The sequence below is a fragment of the Melospiza melodia genome, chromosome 5 (genome assembly GCF_035770615.1).
Source record: "Melospiza melodia melodia isolate bMelMel2 chromosome 5, bMelMel2.pri, whole genome shotgun sequence".
NCBI classification, from domain to species: domain Eukaryota; kingdom Metazoa; phylum Chordata; class Aves; order Passeriformes; family Passerellidae; genus Melospiza; species Melospiza melodia.
The window spans coordinates 82,225,349-82,244,618 of NC_086198.1; the positions used below are offsets into that span (position 1 = coordinate 82,225,349).

The 19,270-nt window shown below is 43.2% G+C and overlaps 1 protein-coding gene across 3 annotated transcripts in view; it reads left to right on the plus strand.

The window, feature by feature from the left end:
• Positions 1 to 257: 257 nt before the first annotated feature.
• LOC134418799 (complement C1q tumor necrosis factor-related protein 7) overlaps positions 258 to 19,270 on the plus strand; it is a 114,841-nt gene continuing 95,828 nt past the window's right edge. For 2 of the 3 annotated variants that reach the window (XM_063157660.1, XM_063157658.1), the window contains exon 1: positions 15,194 to 15,623. The gene's annotated coding sequence lies outside the window, so the exon portion shown is untranslated. Of the gene's footprint in view, positions 447 to 523; positions 637 to 15,193; positions 15,624 to 19,270 lie in introns of those variants that run through there. The other variant, XM_063157659.1, reaches the window with a different exon arrangement.

A 19,270-nucleotide genomic window follows, 5' to 3' on the forward strand; every position in this document is an offset into this window, starting at 1 on the left:
AGCCAAGGACTGGAGACTTGTGGCCAGTGTGGGGACCAGGTTCCTTTGGGAGCTCTGAGCACTTCATGTATTTGAGGCTGTCACTTCCTGCACTTTGAGGCAGATGCTGCTCCTCCCAAATCCCATGCTGAGGGGACTATATGCCAAAAGCAGCTTGGTTTTTCCCTCTTTCCTGTGCTTTTACTAAGAAGGAGACAGCGTAGCCTGTGATGCTGTCCAAAGATGATATAACATTACCTCAGGGAGGCTGTGCCCCCAGTGCTGGTAGGACTCTGTCACACCACATCAGTCTGGAGCACAGGCTTGCTCCTTGCTCCACGATATAAAACAAGTTCCTTCCAGCAAGAGTTTTACAGCAAGCTTACAGTTGCTTTAAATTAGAAAAGTTGGCAGGTGGCCAAGGAACGGAGCAGGAGCTTGTTCAGCTGACGGAGACACAAAACTCTGTAAGAGCATCAAGCCTTAGATAGGTTTTCAAAAAGTACCTTTTTTTGTCATCTCAGCATTTAAATTTCTTTTAAAGGATTTTGAATCACCAAAAATTACCTGCTGGCTTGAATCTACAACTCTTACACTACCCAAACAGAGCACGTTGCTTTCCCTGAAAAATCAGATGTCATCTACTCAGCTGTGAAGGTAAGTTGTAACTGATTCTACTTTCCTGAAGTGACTTCTCTGAAATGCATTTGGAGAAAGGAATGCAATAGAAAGATCTTTCAGAAAAATGCATATTTTTTTCTGAGATACATGTAATTCTGTTAGAAATAGACTGTTGTGGTGTCTCGGTGAAATCTGCTTATGTATCTTCTCCTGTAAGAGATGAATAATAAACTTGGACATTTATTGCATGTCAGAAAGTTAGCAGACAGATTGTTTAAAAAATCAAGGATGTAATATTCTGGCAAAAAAAAAAAAAGTTTAAAATGTCTACCTTTCACAGGGTTTAGGGTGATTAAATTACCTAAAACATTTTTAAATTATTCCTCTCTATCTAGCAATAATCTTACATTCCACCAACCCAGACCAGAGATTATTTGGGTTTTTTTGCTCATGAATGATTCCATCATCATTCCAAATCTTCACTCTAACTGCAGTTGCTATGGTTTCATAGAAACTTATTTTGCAAAGAAAAAAAATCTATAAATACCAAATAAACAGTTTTGCTTCAGACTTGCACTATTGCAAAGTTAAGCTCCTGCATTTATCTTATTAAACTCTCGAAAATATATCCATTTGTTATTTTGCTGCTGTGTTTCTTCTGCTTGGTTGGGTTTTTTCCCAGATCACTTTACTTTTTGTGTTTCCATGCTACCAGCAGTGTGCTTTGTGTCTAAGAGTAGGCTGGTGAGAGACTGTGTGTTGTTAAATACAGATGAAATGCTGAGTGTAAGTGAATAATCACAACCTTGGGCTGGGTAGGTGAGAGTATCAGTGGATTAGCAGTTTCAAGCTCCCTTTTTTTTGCTGGGTCTCTGGTTACCATTAGCCAGGCAAGGCTGAGGTAAGGCTGCCCAAAACCTGATAGTCACACTGGGGGCTAATTCCTCCATCCCACTCATTTGCAAGGAAATGATGAAGCTTTTCAGGCTGGAGTTTTAGGAAAATATGGGTGTGAGCACAGCATTACCCACAGCCCTTGGAGCTGTACAAGCTGTGGAAATTTAATAACAGGAACCTGCTTCAGAAATCACACAACTGTTGTGTTGTATAGCATGCTGGGTTTGAGAAGCAGAAAATCCCTTCCTGTAGTGCCTGTCCCCTGTTTTGCCTGGCTTAGGACAACTTCAGCTGTGCCACTGGGGCAGATTTACCCTGGTGAGCATGGAGGGCTCTCAATGCCTCCAATGCTGTGTTCCCATGGATCACACTGTAAGAAATGCTTTTAAGAGCAGAGGAACACAAAGCAGGGAGGGCAGGGAGAAGAGTGCAGAAAATCAAAACTGGAAGTGAAGGAGCTGATATGCCTGCCCACTGTCATGGAAGAAATGCTAAAATCCTGTTGACTTTGAAGCCCCTGTGTTAAGTTTGCGCCAAATGGGAATCCCATTTTTGGGGCTTCCATCTTTGCTGATCTTTGGAAAGGTGGAGCTAGGAACATTTCCATCAGGTGTCTCCTGGGAGAGAACTACACAGTGTAGGGACTGGGAAGTGTATTGACTCTCTCAGTGCTTGCCTATTCCTTGTCTTTCCTCCACAATACCCCACCAATCTGGTGAGTAGGTGGGAGTAAAGGTGGTAAAAACTGCTCTGTGTTGCTTATTGATACTGGAGACAGGAGGGTTTCTGAAGCTGAACATCTCAGCCAAAGGGACTGCTTCTGGCTCAGCAGCAATGACAGAGAAGGATGCAAACAAAGAAGGTAATATTTTGTTATTTCATGCCCTTCATCATCTCCACTGTTGCACTTATCCATGGCTCAGTCTCAGTGGCAAGGTGAGGAGATAGATGGAATTCCACATTTCTGAGGGCTGGGTTTGAGTGCCTGCAGGAGAAGTTCTGTCCCATTCACATAGCAAACTTATATCCTTATTTCTCTGTGACATGCCCATTCACAACTCTGTCCCATGCACTGGTAAGCTTGATTTTGAGAGTCCTTAAACAGATGCTGTATGAACATTACATATACCGTTATTGCATGATCAAATAACATTCCTGTTACCAAAGGATCACCTTGCAAATGATGAAACTAAAATTTAGATTCACCAGAAAAATTTACCTTCACAGGGAAGCAAAAATCCTAAGGTTTCAACCTTTTACACAAGTAATGGTCATTTAGAAAGTGTTTCTGATTCAGAGACCTTGCTTGTCACAGATACAAGACAGTTAAACTCCATTTTCACTGCTGAACTGGATTCTCTATTAGCAAAAAGGACAGCAAAGTGATTGCCTTGGCAGAGAAATCTGGAGTCTTTTTAGGCTCATCTTCATGGTCCTACCTTGAATAAAAAGGCTGCAAATGAAATAACCACCGGGCAGATTTGTATTTTGGTTACAGATATAGGGCTGCAACTGTCAGCAAAGGTTATTTATGTCTGCTCCCTTCTCTCTACAGTAGAAGGTGCACAGCACCTCTCTGCATTTCTCTGTTGGGCTGAATCTGAAATCTAGATTACTCTGATTTCCCAAAGCTGAAATAAACAGTTTGTGTTTGTTGATAAATTGGGATTCAGCTTTCATTTTCTGAAAAGCAGTGTGAAACTGTTCTTGGTTGTCTGAGATTCACCTGATGCTGGATGCAGAAGGGAAAGCCCAAAGTGATGAAAGCAGAACAGCAAAGCACCTGATTCAAGTCTTCAAAGATACTTTACATTTTCATTAAACCTCCGAGCTGGGATAGGGCTACATGACCAAGGAGTTCACACACTTCTGTGAGGTTTAGGTGTTGGGAAGAACAAAACTGTTTGGTATAAAATTAATTCTTATCACAGAGGATAATGGTGACCACTATTAAAGGGGAAGAATAGGGTATGAGTAATGGGAAAACACATCCTGGCAGTGAGAGATATACAGTTATAAAATAATCCAGAGGGAAAGAAGGGAAAAGTCTCACTGGCTGGGATGTTTCACTTACTCTGGGCAAACCTAGTAGAAACCTGTGGGGAGCAATCATTCCTAGGCTGAGAGATGTGATAGTCCATATGTTGTGCTGGCTTAAATGTATTGGCTCATCTTCAGTCTATCTACTGCATTTGTCTTCCTCATCCATGTGAGTGTCACGTCTCTCAGACCCAAATGGGGCCAGATCTCAAAAATTTAATGGAGATGGTTGATTATGTTTGGACACCATCAGGCCACCCATCCTATTTTCAACTCACATTCTCCCCTTCTCTTTTGGAGAGACCCCAAACCCAAAATCAGACATCCTGCAAGAAACAGGAACATCTCCTTGGCAGGAGTCCAAGGTTGAAGTTAAGGGGAGGGATAAGGAAGGTTTAAGGAAAGGAACTGTTTGGTTAAGGGAATGGGGGCTTTGGGTGTATTGTAATTAATGCACTTTGTTTTATTTGTCTCTCTCTCTCATTTTTCTTTTTCCCTACATTCTGAATAGAGAGAAAAATAGAGATATTTTCTTTCAGGAAAAAATGAGAGTGGGGAGAGCATTAATAGCTGAGGTGGGACCTGAAATGTAGTTTAAAAAATGTGCAATAAAAACAGGGAGTGCCTTGCTATAAAAGCAAGGGGAGCTGGACAGGCAGAGCTGAAGAGATGAGTGTCCAGCCTGCTCACCCCACCTCTTCCCATTGCTGTGGTGGCCTCGTGACTGGAGCCCGGCCAGTGTAGGAGCCCCATCACTGCAGCACAGGAAAAGTGATTTGTGAGCTGCTGAGAGATAGACCTCCCCTGGGTTTTTTACCCCTTGGAAAAAAACAGAGAAACTTGGTTTTCTTCTGGATTTGTCCAGGAAAATGCTCCCTTTTCTTGGAGGGGGACTCTCTTGGTGCTGGAACATACATCTGCTATTCTCACTAGCAGTTACGACGCAAGACCAAAAGTCTTTTTCCTTTTCAGGAGTCCATAAAAACTTGATGTTATGCCAGCTTTGCTAGGCCTGCACTGATGTTCCTGCACAGCGCCAGTCTGCTGCCTCTCAATGCACCTGGGGATTCAAACTACTGCCCCAGCATGCCCCAATCTGCCACTTCCAAGCCTTAATCACTATCACTTAACAGTGGAAATGCAGACAAGCATGTAGATTACTCTTTGCATCCATTCCCCCTTCTAGAAACCATGCTGGTATTTATTTTACAGAGCAATTGGCTCCTTTGAGTCTCTGTAAGTTCCAGCTCTGCACAGACATGCTCTGAAAATTATCTCCCAGAGACTGTCCTGTTTTGGCCCCTAAACCTGAGATCATAGCCCTGCATTAGCAACCCACACAGTCCCACTCATCTTTGCTTGGCTCCTCCTGTGAACTACCAGCCTGGCAGCTGTGATGGTGTTTACAGGGGTGCCAGGATGAGGGAAGAGACGAGAATGTTGACTCCGTGTTTCAGAAGGCTTGATTTATTATATATATTATATTAAAACTATACTAAAAAAATAGAAGAAAGGATTTCATCAGAAGGCTGGCTAAGAATAGAAAAAGAATGATAACAGAGGCTTGTGACTGACCGAGACAGTCCGGACAGCTGACTGTGATTGGCCATTAATTAGAAACAACCACATGAGACCAATCACAGATGCACCTGTTGCATTCCACAGCAGCAGATAACCATTGTTCACATTTTGTTCCTGAGGCATCTCAGCTTCTCAGGAGAAAAAATCCTAAGCAAAGGATTTTTCATAAAACACGTCTGTGACAGGTATCCTCCTTCTCACAGACCTTCCATTTTCCTGGTGTGTCTGTGTGCTTCCCCAGGGTAAACCACTGTTCTGCTTCCTCACAGGAGGTTCCTCAGGGGGCAGCCCTTCCTCCCAAAACTACAGTGGTTGATGAGCCATCCTGTAGCCTGCTCAAATGACCAGGGAAGGCACTCTCCAGCTTCTTTGATTTCCCAGTGGAAAGACCAAGGCTGCTTTGTCCTTTCCTAAGTTACTGTTTGTGCCATTCATATTCCTGCTATGAAGTGGTGCTAGGTGTCTGCAGATGACTTCTGAGCACCAGCTTTGATGTGGGGCAACAAGAAACTATTCCAGGGAGAGGTAGCAATTTTGGGAGTGGGAAGAGGATGGCCTGCACTCCAGCAAAACAGCTTGCATAAAGCTGTGTGTCCTGGTGTCTGCATCGCAGCTCCTACTCCTCTTCTGGAAGAAGGGAATGTTCATTTCTTTCCCTAAGGGAAAGGAAAATAAAGAAAAAATGTTCCCCTTACTGACTCAACTTCATCATCATTAATTTCTCCATGTGTCTGAAAGTCCAAAATGGGAATGCAAAGATCAAGTAATATTAATAGACAGATGGGAACAGTTTAGGCAGGATGAGCAGGACCAGTAGTCCTGGCTAACTGTGAAACAGGTTATTCCCTCTCCCCTCCTTCCTGCAGCCCCAGAGGGAGTGGGCACTCCCTGTCCTGGATTGGCCCCTGGGGTCTCAGAGGGGCTGTGCTGCATGGCCTCCATGGACCTCCATGGCTCTGCAGTGAATATTATTTGATTCTCTAGAGAAGGGGCTGTATTTTTCTGCATTTTAAGCTTTACAGATGGGTTACACAGCCTCACATTGGACTGGGGTTTTGGAAGCTGCACTGGAGACTGCCTTCAGCTTTTTAAGGAGAATTGAGAATTTCCTCTGCAGAGCTACCTAAGATGGCTGTCTCCATACTGACAGGCCACACACCTCAGTCCTGATTCAAAATTCCTGTTCATGGAATTTCTCAGACAGAAACACATCCCTTTGCACTGTGTCACATCTGAACAGTGCATCCTGCACTACCAGGAGGTGCCTAAACCTGTTCTGTACAGTGAGAGTCTGCTCTGAACCTGCTGGAGTGCCTGCCTCTGACAGGTATACACAATTTGTTATCAAATGCACATAATCCTTAAACTCACCAGGAGAAAATACCCAGGAAAAAATAAAAGGGCACCTTGGGAACAGGAGCTGTTAGAAACTACTGCTTATCTTGTATTCTCCCTTTCTGCAGACATGCTCTGTCCTTGAGAGTCAGGGCTGCTGCCTGAGACTTTTGATTGCCAAAGGCTGGGAAAAAAATGTTTGAATGGTGTGTGTAAAACATCTGTTTCTGCAGCCCAACAGGGCATGTATTAAATCCCTGTAGTGAGAGTCAGGTCACAACTGAGGTCAGATCAGTGCTCACAGTTCCTTTAATGTGTGTCACACAAGGACATGCACAGGCTGGGTCTGCTGTGGGTGCAGCTCCAGGGATGCCCCAGGGCATATTTGGATTGCTGTATCTGGCAGGATTTAGCCCTAGATTTCCCCTCCTGCAGATAAGGACTTGTAGCCAGGAGGATTGTTTTCCTACCTCCTGAACAAGTTCAACACCCATGTGAAGCACTTTGATGCGATGTGTCTCTTGGCCATGTCCAACCTGACTCAGCAATCAGGAAGTTGTATCACCTCTGCAAGGACAGGCCAGGGCTGTAAAACCTCTCTGTCCCTTAGTTAGGACCATTTTCTTTATCAGAAGGGATGGCTGGGACACTCACGACCATCAGTGCTAATGCTTGAGCAGCCTCTGCATTGACTCTGGCACGAGCTTTGGATTCCTTGTCATTAAGACTTGATGATCCCACAGCAGAAACAATTTTGTTTGCATGGAAGAGCTGCCAAGACACCCTTAAAAGGAAGGCTCTGCCAAGATCACACTGCTGGAGATGCTCAGCACTGCTCCCACCTCCCCAGGACCATCCTGAGCCAGCCCAGGAGCAGGCATGGGCCTCCCCTGCCCGCTGGGCCCCAGGGCAGAGGGGACACCCTGATCCTGATTCTCTCAGCCCCAGAGGTGGGCAGGACATGGCCTGGCACAGAATCCCCCCTCAGAGAGAGCAGCCCAGCCATGTTCTGTGCACGCCTCCATTACAGGCTGTCAGCTGAAGCAGATGTTTCTAATTTATCACTGAAACCAAACAACTTAATCCACCAAATATGCAGCAGTGGGGGGTGAGGGGGGGGGCTTTCACTTAAAGCTGATTTATAAATTGGATGATTAAGGTTAATTTGTCTATGAATGAGGCAAATCTGTGTCAGATATTGTTACTAATGCTTTCTGCCTCTAATTTTTGCAAGTCCTAAACATCCAAAGCCTTTTCAACCTGAGGCAATGGGACACATTCCTCTTCTGCTAGCCAAAAGCATCTGGCACTCTTTCCTTTCATCAACAGCTCCAATATTTATCTATTTAGCCCTTCAGAACATTATTTGGGTGTAACAGATGCTGCAGCCCTCTGTGATATGGGTGCCAGAGGCAGGCCTCAGCAGCAACCCTGGCACACACCTTCTTGTTTTTGGGAGAGTTATTTCCCCTTGGCTGCCTGGCAGTGATGGCTGGAGGACAGCCTGGCACCAGAGAGCCCCTGGCAGTGAAGACTGTACTCAGGGCTTGCACAGAAATTGCATCTTCACAACATGCATGAAGGCCCTGATGGGAAGGGTCCTGAGTCCAAACCCATTGGACTGAGAAAATTATTGGGTTTCCCTATGTTTATTGGGTTTCCCAATCAATATGTTTATTGATCCTGGAGGTCATGGCCAGCCTCAGATCATCTGTGTTTCAGCACATGCACAGCTATTGATCCATCCAGCTACAAACAATACCCACCCCCTGCTCCTACAAGCAATACACATGTCCTGCTTCTGCTGACACCCACCTCAGCCCCCCAGCTCCTACTGCTCATAGCTCGTGCTGCTGTCCATGGAAAAGGCTCCTCTCCAAGCAGTGGCACTCAGCTGCCATGCACAGCAGCACTGAAGCAATAGCAATGCAGCAGCCTTAAAAAGACCCTAAAAGCATCAGCCTTGTGTGCCTATGAAAGGTGAGGGGGAAAGGCAGCCCCAGCCAGAGCAGGATTGTCAAAGCAGCTGGGCATCCACAAAACAGAAAATACCTGCTGCAGGAATGGGAGGGGGTCCTTGAGTAGGGCCTTGGCAGCCCAAAGACCCCCACCCTGTGGTGCAAGGATGGGAATACCAGGAGTACAAATTAGCACACTAAACCTAGTTACATGGAAAAGGAACAACTGTACTGATTTGTTCAGCTACACCTCTAAAAATAAGGATTTCACTAGGTGTCCTTGCCTGGTAGACATTGTAGAGCTCCTCATTCCTCACAAGGCAGTGCCCCTGCTGCAGAGAGGGACCCAGTGGCACAGGCTCACCCCTGGATGTCACACACAGGAATGAATGTGTGACATCCTCTAACCCAGGGGTGTGGGCACCTGTACTGCAGCCATGGCAGAGCACACTGCTTTTGGATATTTGGACTTTCAGGCTGGATTGCAGTAGCTGAGTGGGTTGTAAGGAAATACATAATAGCCTCACATGGGGTCACTGCAATGGGGACAAGGCTCTGGGATGCTGTTGAAGGACCAGTGCCCCTCTCCTCAGCAGTCTATTCAGGTGTAAGCAGGATCTCCTGGGGCTGCAGCAGTTAGGAAATCCTTCTCTTCCATTATTTCTATTAAGTGGTAGCATTAGACAACGTACCAGGATGTCACTGAGCTTCTCTTCAAGTGCAAATACCAGACTAAAGGGAAGAGTGGAAAGGAGAATAGAAGAAAATCAGGAGGAAAGCAGCAGCAGCAGCAGTGGGAGCAAGAATCAGAGCCCTTGGTGCTCTGCTACAGCTCCTGCATGCCCATCCCTCCTGTACACAAAATGTGTAAGGCAAGCTGGAAAATAATAGGTTTGAGAGGAAAACTGAAGACACCTTGCACAATACTGATCTTGAAAAGAGCTGAAGCAATTCTAGTTTTCATCTAACAAAAGAAATCAATCTTTTTTGTAATTCAATCCAGACAAGCCTGTAGCACTTTAAGAGTTTTAAGCTACATGCAGTGGGAGCACCATAAACAATTTATTCTGCAATGCTGCAGTGTGCTTTTCAGTCATGAAGCCTTTTCCCAAATGAAGAGATGGCATTCAGTTCACTTTTACCAGAGATACAGCTCTTTACTTCTTGAGAACCGGGCTGTGCTTCAATGGGGATATACACTGTCAGTGGCTTCTCCTCTACCTTCCCTCATTCTGTACCCATAAGGGATGGCCAGAGATATCCTCAAGTCTGAAAGCTTTGTGCTTGCAGGAAGGAAATTAATTGCAGCTCATTGCAAGAAAAGAACTTTTACTTTGATGTTTTCCTTAGCTTGGTCTGAAATAGCCTCAACCTCACTCCAGACCTGACGAAAAGTAATGCATTTGAATGAACAAAGTTGTTTCAAATTTCCAGATATATCTTGTACATGATATTCTGGGGCCCTAATTTTTATTTCTGCTTGTTTTTTTTCCAAGGTTATAGAGCAGAAAGGGATATAGATTTAACTTATGGGAGACTTGATGTGTGCATAAAGGACCATTTTCTTAAACTGTCAGAAGATCAAACGTAATGTTTTGCAATCATGTTCAAGGTACGCGAGCAGCAGAGTTTGGATGGCAAAGTGACACAAGCTACTGATGGAAAGCCTGCTCTCTAATTCCTGGGGAGTTTATTTTGCCTTTCTACCTCTGATGAAGTAGCAGTACTTGAAATAGGTTTTTGCTTTTGGCTGAAGATACATTCCGCAATGGAAGAATGTCCTTGACTTAAAACATCTCCAGGATTCATCCATGTTGTCTGACCTCTGAGAGGAAAGGCAATTTAATAAAAAATCCTTTCTGACCCTCAGATGGAAGATCACGAGTGCAGGCTCAGGACATTTATATCTGAGCGTGAGAGTTTCTTTTGCTGGGTTTTAAAGTTATATGTTGTTGATGTTCCTAAATTATACAGCTCAGTGAAGCATTCAAAAACAAATGTTCAGCCCCCCTGGGGTATGCTCAAGGCCTAAGGATAAGCTTTGATGTGGATACAAAGCCATGATGGCTGTCAGCTCCTCAGTCATTTTCCAGTGGCACCACTGTGACCAGAAAGGGAATATATATGCTATATATATGCTTTCACACAGTTTTCAGTCAGAACTTCAACTTCTCCTGCTGCAAACTGAATATCTGCCTTTACAATCAGTGCAGCAGCATGGGTGCATGTCAGCTCAAGGACTGGCTGCTCAGAATTCAAGACAGAAGTTATATGAGCAAGGTATTACACATCACAGGTTTAAAAGGGAGATTTGCCTTTTACATTTTAATGACATATTAAAATAAATTACAAACTAAAAAGTCAGAATTCTTTCCTTTTTTAATGTGCACTTTGAAGCATCAACAGGAATTTGCAGATCCTGAGGCCTTGCCCATTTTTCCCTAGTCCCCATACTTGCTGAGACCACATGAGTTAATGTCATTAGTGTCATTAGCACCTTGCCTCAAGTGAGAAATTGCTGCACTCCTAATTTGGCTGGCCTGGCAGGCCCCAGCAGGAATGCAGCAGTGTCTAGAATGGGGGCTGACAATGTGGGACATCCACATAAGGGTTGCAAAGGAGCTTAACTGGATCCCTCTAGGTAGCAGAACTAATCTAGCATACATCTGTGGCCCATACTGTATTTTTTTTTGTTTTCAACAGAAGTGATTCATCATTTCCTAGGTACATGCCATATACATATACATACATACATATATACATACATATATATATGTATGTATGCATACACAGCATACATACATATATATATATATATATATATATATATATATATATATATATATATATATATATGCAGCACCAGGTGCAAAATAGCATTACTCACCAAAATCTAGGCATGAGATCAAAATATGAGGGCCATGCTTATGAGCCACTCATTTAAACATTCTTGTCTTTCAAGAAAATACTATCTTGCCTTTCAATTCTTCCCAAGCCCTCCTTATGTATGAACTGAATTTCAAATTTGAAATTGATTGCAGGTGTCTTAAGTATATTTTTCTAGGCCTTCAATTTAAAAAAGTTACAGCAATACTCACCTTCATACAGTTTTTGATCATTATGATATGAATTCTCACTGACAGCAATAAAGACCATGGGGACCTTTCCTCATTTCCAGAACCAGATTTTTTTAATTTGGATCCTATTTTAGACTGTCAGAAGGGCTGTTTTCTGAGGAGAATTATTCATTTGATGATCCCTATTACAGCTGCCTACCACATGTCCAGCAGCAGTGTTGGCATTTTTCATTCCCCCCCCCTTTCAGCCTCAGCACTGGAACCCATTACACAGCTGGCATCTCAGAAGTGCCGTGTTACTTTGACCCTTGCTTCAAAAAATTATCTGTAATAGCAAGGTGGCTATTAATAACTAATAGCAGGAATGCACAGAGAGCTGACAGCAAGGAGGATGGCAGCCCTGAGAGATGACCACTCAGTTTCTTACTCTGCACAGATTGTAATCTCTGGCAAATACCATCCTTGTGCCCTAGGTCCACATCTGTAAAATGAGGTACAAGGTTTTGGCTTCCATGCCAAATAAGTATAATCAAATAACTGGGTGATCAGCTATGGCAATAACCACAGGTTTGTACTTACCTGGGATAAAAGATGCAAAATCCCTCTGGATCACAATCACATCTTGCTCTTGGAGGTAATGGGGGTCAGGTGTGCTCTATGGAATGGAAACCTCTGAATAATAGTGATCACTGAAGAGATAGCTGCCAGCTGATTAGACCTGCTTTTAGCAGATGTTGGATGAGATGAACTCAAAACGTCCCTTCCATCCCAAATTACCCCTGTGACTCTGTTCTGATGCTGCCCCTCTGCAAACACATCCCCTGGGACCACTGGGTACCAGAGTGCACATGGACAAAGCAGTGCTGCAGGACACAGCCTGCCTCCATCAGGGACTGATCAGGCCATGGACTGAACCAATTCAGGGCAGATTGATGCCTCCACCAAAAGCACTTTGGTTCTTGTAGCCCCAGCTCATCCTAGAAAGAGTTTAGGTGGCCTTAGGTAGAACTGGGCCTCCATGGAGCCAAGCAATTGCAGGTTCATCTCAGATGAGCTACCTAAAGGTAATGAAGGCTTACCATGTTGGGGAATATGCTTTCTAGTTCCCATTTACCTGCCATTTCATTTTACATCACCACTGCATCAGTGTTTCAGTCCTTCTTGCTCAGCCTTTACACAAGATAGCAAAATTAAGCCTTGTGGTTCCTATGGACTCTCTATGTGGCATCTCTCATGAAGTTATAAAGTTATGAAGTTATAAAGTGCGGGCTTTGTAAAAGCCCTGTACCCTGACATTGGAAATAACACCTACTGGGATACATATATAAATATATACTTGGGTGTTTTTAAAAGCAGTGAGTAAAATGAGACAATTTTCAAAGTCTGATCAGCGCTCCCAGCCTGCAGGCAGCACAGCCCAACCCATCTCTTGGGTGGAAAGATAAATGAGAAACATAGGACACTCATTTATATATAAGGATCTACACTTCCTTGGAGGGAAAGAAAAAATATTCTCATGTTTTTGATGTGGTTGACCATGACACAGACTTCACCCTACAAGTCTTGTACTTTTCTGTCTGTGTTACAGCTCCTGGGGCCCTGGCCAGGCTTCCATGGTCACATTCACAGTTGCAGCTGTAACTGTGACCCTTCTGTTGGGAACTGTTTTCTTAACTCTGCATGGACATCTGTGAATGCACACACAATAATATCCAGTAAGGCAAGGACATTTGCAGTGACCAGCTGCCTCCGGTTGAGAGGCAACATTGCACAGGGCCACAGCAGAATGAAGCACCCAGAGGCTTGCAGTGCTTACACAGTTGTGGTGGGGCTGAACTGGGCTGGGGATAAATGACATCATCCAGTCCTGGGGGCTGCAAGTGCACTGCCCAATGGCTTGTTGCTTCCTCAGTCAAAAGCCAAATCCCTGGGGCAGAAACCAAGTCATGCCTGGGCGTAATTAAATGTCACTCAGATTAGTACTGTGGTTTAGATGTCCCTACTGAACTGAACCCAGCTCAGCCCTCAGAAATTAGGTGTATATTCTGCTTGTCTCAAAACACTTCAGAGAGCAGCAGGTCCCAGGTCCCAGGCAGTTTTTGAAGCTTAGCCTCTGGTAGTTACGGACAGAAAGCTGGAGAGGATCCCGATACGCCCCACTCGCGGGACTGCAGCCTGCAGCCTGGGCGTGTGCGAGCAGGCTCCGTGCCAGGCCTTGCTCCTACACACCAGGTCACAGGGCCTCCAACATCATAAAACAGGACTGAAACTCAGAAATGCCAGCTATTTTCCAAAAATAGAGAAGATGAGCTGGGACAGAGGGAGAAGACGCGTCCTCGCCGATGGTTTAGCAGTGGGGGAAGAGATCCAGTGTGGCAGCTGGCAGCAGCTCACCCCAGCATGGATGAGCAGTACAGCAATAGATTTCAAACATGAATTTAAATTAAAAAAAAAAAACCCAGCAAATATTTTGAAATTCAAGATCTATGGTTTGATAGTGCCTCGTATTTTGAAACTGTTAGCAGAGAAAGGAAAAGTGAAAACAACAGGAAGAGTGAAAGGAGCCAAAATTAATTTACTATGGGCTTATTGTTTCAGTTTTCAACAAAGGAAATGGATATAAATGGAAACTAAATTGAAACTGAGGTCTCTCTCATTCAACAAAATATATCACTGCTACTAGTCAGCAGAAAGACAATTCAATTACTTATAAACAACTTTGAAGTTATAGTTGTGTTTTAGTGTCGTAATAAAGCTGAAAAAAATCCAAAACAATAAAAGCTGAACTCAAGTGTTCAGGTTCAAGAAAAACATGGATAACACACATACAAAATGTGTAGGGATTTTTTTCAAGTCCATTGTTCACACAAGAGAATAAAAAAGAGATCATTTGATCATTCTTCATTAAAAACTATTACTTCCTTAAGCTAGAAATGCTTGTTAAAAGTTTTGAGGGCTTTTTTGTTTGTTTCTTTTATCTTTACATTTCATAAAGCCATTAAAATTGAATTTACAATATTTTAAAGTTTGATTCTGGACTGTAAGCTTATTTCTCTTTTTTTCCTCTTTTGAAACTGAATACAATGGAATGAATGAGAACTTTGATTTCCTTTCTTATCTTTGCTGCTGCTTTTTTTTATCTTCTCCATAAAACCCCTGTCCTTAGTGCCTGAGAATTATATGACTATGTTTAAACTATTGTCTTTAGTCTTGAAGATGTAATTTGAAAATGGAACAGGGAATTTTTTTCCTGGAAACCCTGCATTTACCTATTTTCAGTTACAATATCTTTTTACTTTTCTTATTTGTCTCACTAGTTGCACCACCGAGGACTTGTTGCAAAAGCTGTGCTTGGTTTTATGAAATTTAGTAAGTTTAAGTAGAGAAAAGGCAAGAAATAGAGGGGAAAAAGTAGTAAACAGATCTTTTGTTTGAAGGAGAAAAAAAACCTGGAAACCACTCCTTTTGCTTTCAGGTAATTAATTGAATTTATGATATCCAAAATGCTAAACTTCAGTATGGGTTACATTTCCTGGCTGGGATGCAGAGAGATTCTCAGAAAATCGAGGTTTGAAATAGAAAGCCAGCGGCAGCCTCATCTGGAACACCAGGAACCTCAGCAGAGGGGACAGAGCTTGAGAGCGCTGCCACTTGGGACCCACGAGCTGAAATAGAGAAGGCTGTCATCTTTGCTTTGTTTCTAAAGGATGTGAACAAACGAGAAGGCAGAAGGCAGCCCTGTGCTCGGCTGTGGCTGTGCTGGCAGCCCTGCTCCCGTGCCCCGGCGCGGAGCACACATGCCACAGCTCCTGCTCTTATGTTACTGCTCAAGTATGCACCCAGCACAGAGCCAGCAGATACTACAGGAGATTTATTCTAGTTCTTGAGGTCAAGGACTCCTCTGCTTTGGATTCAGCAGAGAGGGAACTCTTTCCTCGTAGCACCAGAGCCTCCTGTCAGTGCGCGCCGCAGATAAAGAAACATCTGAGAGCGTTTTTAAAGGGTTTATCCATCCAAAGCACTGCTGAGCTATGTGCTGTCTCCAGTGTCAGAGTTAGGAGGCTTTCAACAAGGGACAATATTTGCACAAAGTGCAAGCCAGAGACTTCAGCTGCTGCAAACTTTTGCAAGCCATGTAAGTAAAGGGCTTTATTTTGCTGAAACAAAGTTTGTGTGTTCTCTTGCCTCATAAAAACACTGAGATTATATAAATTTTAGATGAATTTCCTAATACTAGAAATGTTGCTATCCTGCTGTCTCTTTGAATAATGCATGTATGTCAGCAGAATAATTAAATATCTTACTTTGTTTTGCTTGTGAGTCTTGTAAGGAGCAGAATCTGTAGCCCCTCAGGCAGGCTCTGTTTGCTTTTCTGATCGCTTTTTCATTCTGTTCCTGAATCATTCCTGATCTCTGTTTGTGATCAGCACAGAGACCTTTCAGATTTCTCTGATTTCTTTTGTTTCAAGGACAATGAGAAGCTTGCAGGGAAATGAAAAAGCTGTGAAAACAAAGAGCATAAAAGTAGTTTATAAAGTGTTGTCAGTGAACCCAAAAGTGCTGTGTAACCCTCATGTTGAACTTGTGGTCTTGTGAAATTTTTAGTGCTTTATAGTGAGGTTCAAGAAGGCACAGATTGTGTGACTAAGAGGAACATTAAATAAAAGAAGAAATATTTTGATTGCTTTATAAAATGTAACTTTATGTTCATGCTCATATTTAACTTTGTCGCTTTCTCTGTGGCTATCTGGAGCTTATGGCAAGGGATGGATCACCTCTCTCTGAGCTTCACAATGTAACCTAAAGTCATGAAATATTTCCTTGTCTTCTATGTAGTTCCTATACTTTTTGGTGTCAGTAGGCCTGGCAGAGAGCTGTTGAAATGTCGAATATCTCTTCTTCTCTGTAAAGTCCTCCCTGCCATTTTGATTGCTGCCAAAATGTAGACATGGTGATAAACAAATGGAAGCTACATTAGATTCACTGACTAGGTACAGGTGGTAGTACCCTGAGACAGAAATTTCACTCAGATTTCTCAGGGTCTTCCTGTTCAGAGAGTCTCTAGTTCCCTTGCATTCCTTATGCAGAAAGCATCTGATATGACTTTGCACATTCTATTTGGCTCACACATTTTCCCAGTTCCCAACAACTTTTAATAAGCCCTTTCCTCCAGGTCCACATGCCTGAAAGGTGCAAACCCTGCCCCCCAACCCTCCCAGTGCAAACCCTGCCCTCCAGCCCTTCAACCCTGTCACATACCCACAGGTGCCAGCACAACTGGATTTATTGCAGATACGCCACTGCAATCACCTCCTCCATCAGGTGCTCAGAGGAACAGGGATGCTGCCCTAAATAAATACCTGTGCCACGTCTCCCAGCCCTCCCCTCGCCCTTCATTTCCATGGCAGTGCATGGGGAGAGGGGAAATGCCCATCAAGGGAGATGCCCACGAGTCTGTGAAGGCCATGGGCAGCCCCTCCCTGCTGTCAGCCCGGCACTCAGACCTGAATGCCAGAGCAGCAAGGGAATGAACAGACCTGCTGGGCTGGGAGATGCAGCTTGCTGCTCCCAGGAATGCTGGGGAGTCACCTCCCTAAGCAAGCACAGGGAAAGGCTCTGCAGAAAGAAGATTCCAGGGTAATGAGGATCACACCTTGAAGGTGCACTGGCAGGAGCAAGTCAGAGGTGAATGGTGTGAAAGTCAAACTTCTCCAATGATGGAAGAAGATGTTGTTTTTCAAGAGTGTTTGGAGAATGAGAAAAAGTTTAATTTTCAGCACAGAGATGGGTGGGAGCTGTTTTCTTTGCAAGACAAAACTCTCTTATACCTAGCTGGTGCAACCACACTCCCAGAAGAAAACAGCAGTTTATATTACAGTTTTTGAATTTATGTATATTCATAAATTCATGTATATTCATGTGTTCTCTTAGCAAATGCATCTTTTGAGTTCTAAAGATTTCTGAACCTTTCATATAGTCCTTTGCTTTGAAGCAACAGATGTCAGCAAGAAGCAGATGGTTCTAGCTTTGAATTTGAACATCTTTAAATACTTTGTGTATATTTTATAATCAGGAATGCACTCTATCTTATTATGCAGAACTGATGCACTAAATGAAAAGTCTCCATGTCTGGGTGCTTGATGTCGCTTCCTAGCTCACAAACCAATAAATAATAAACCACATATTTTTCAGGATTATTTGTTATGAGATATTTTCATCTAATTATTCAGCTTGTGTTTTCAAGCTTGAAACAAACTGTGAAATGCTCTAAACTGACGTGAGCTCAAAGAGAGCAAGCAACAAAAAGAGCCAAAGGAGCTGCCCCAGTTGTGAATTGCATTTTCACTCTGCTGTATTCTGTGAGCAGGCTGAAAGTTCCTCTTGCGCAGTTTCCCAGAGGAAATAATGCAGTGCCTATAGAAACAACTGAACAAAATCTTTTGATCTTTTTTACTCTAAACTTCCATTTTCAGGCGGTACAGCTATGAAATTTGATGAGTCTAAGAACATAAGAATCTAAGAACATAAGATCTTAAATCAGGAATAAATTTGGGAACGTAAATAGAAAGAAGAGATCTGAAATAAGAAAATAACTTATTTTCTTTCAAAGAAAAGAAATCATACAAACAGATTTTATCCAAATGGTTTGCTATTGGATCTTAATTTACTGCTCTAAAAGTTCTTTTCTCCCTCTCTACTTGATTTTCAGTCCTGAAGAGTTTGTTTTTTCGAGAAATCACCTGAGACAACCTGTGACATGCAAACTGTTTAAACTTTACTTAGTTGATCTTAAGAATGGATTATTGCACATATTGTCAAAGGCTTTATTAGCTGTAATGACAAAAGAGATATTAGTAGTGCCTATACCTAGTGCACCAGCCTGGCTTGGAAAAAGAGAAATGCCTCATTTCAACCAAGCTTTGGAGCTTTTGCCTCCCTCTCTGAGAAGGAATGAGACTGTTGAAGGGTTCCTGGTGCTGAGGGGGTGCTAGAAGGTCTCAGTGGTGATGCAGGACATGCTCTTTCCCTCTCTTTTTTCCCTCTTTCTCCAATTCTTCTTGAAACCTTTTCCTTTCTCCCTCTTTCAGGATGCAGGATGTCCTAATGCCAGGCACTTCCATAATACAGGTTTTCCTCAAATCAGCCTGTCCTCACTCCACAGCACCTTGGCTGCTGTCCAGGCTCTGTGGAGCAGAGAAGGTTTGGGATGGAGAGGGAGCCTGATGGGGGCAGAGTGCCCAGCACAGCTGCTGAGCCCAGCTGTCCACATGGATTGCGGGGCTAATCCCCATCTCTGCAGGCACAAGTGAATTCACCCACATGTGAGCAAAGCAGGAAGGCTTTTGACCCTTGAAATCTGATGTCCAAGGCTAAGGGATGTTTTAATTACTGCCTTGCACTTCATTACTGCCTAATGTTATGCATTTCCTGGTGGTTTCCTGACCCAGACATCTTCTGGGACAGGTCGTTACCCAAAACAACAGAAGACTGACAAATCCAGTAGCTTGACAAAAGAGTACATTTCCTCCAGGTCCACTTTGAAAGTTTTAAGATCTCTTTTCTATCCAGTACTGTAGAGACAAAAATAAAAATAAAAAAGGGAGAAAAAAGAAAATTATTGAGGTGCTCTATTTTAGTATATTATTTGACAATATCAGGTTTTCAGGTTTAGGAATCTACATACAAATGAAAAGGAGTTGTGAAAGCTTCTGATTGATGGACTGTCTTTCTTTCTGACAATTCTAATTATTTAAGGATTGGAAATGTTAAAATACTTGAAAA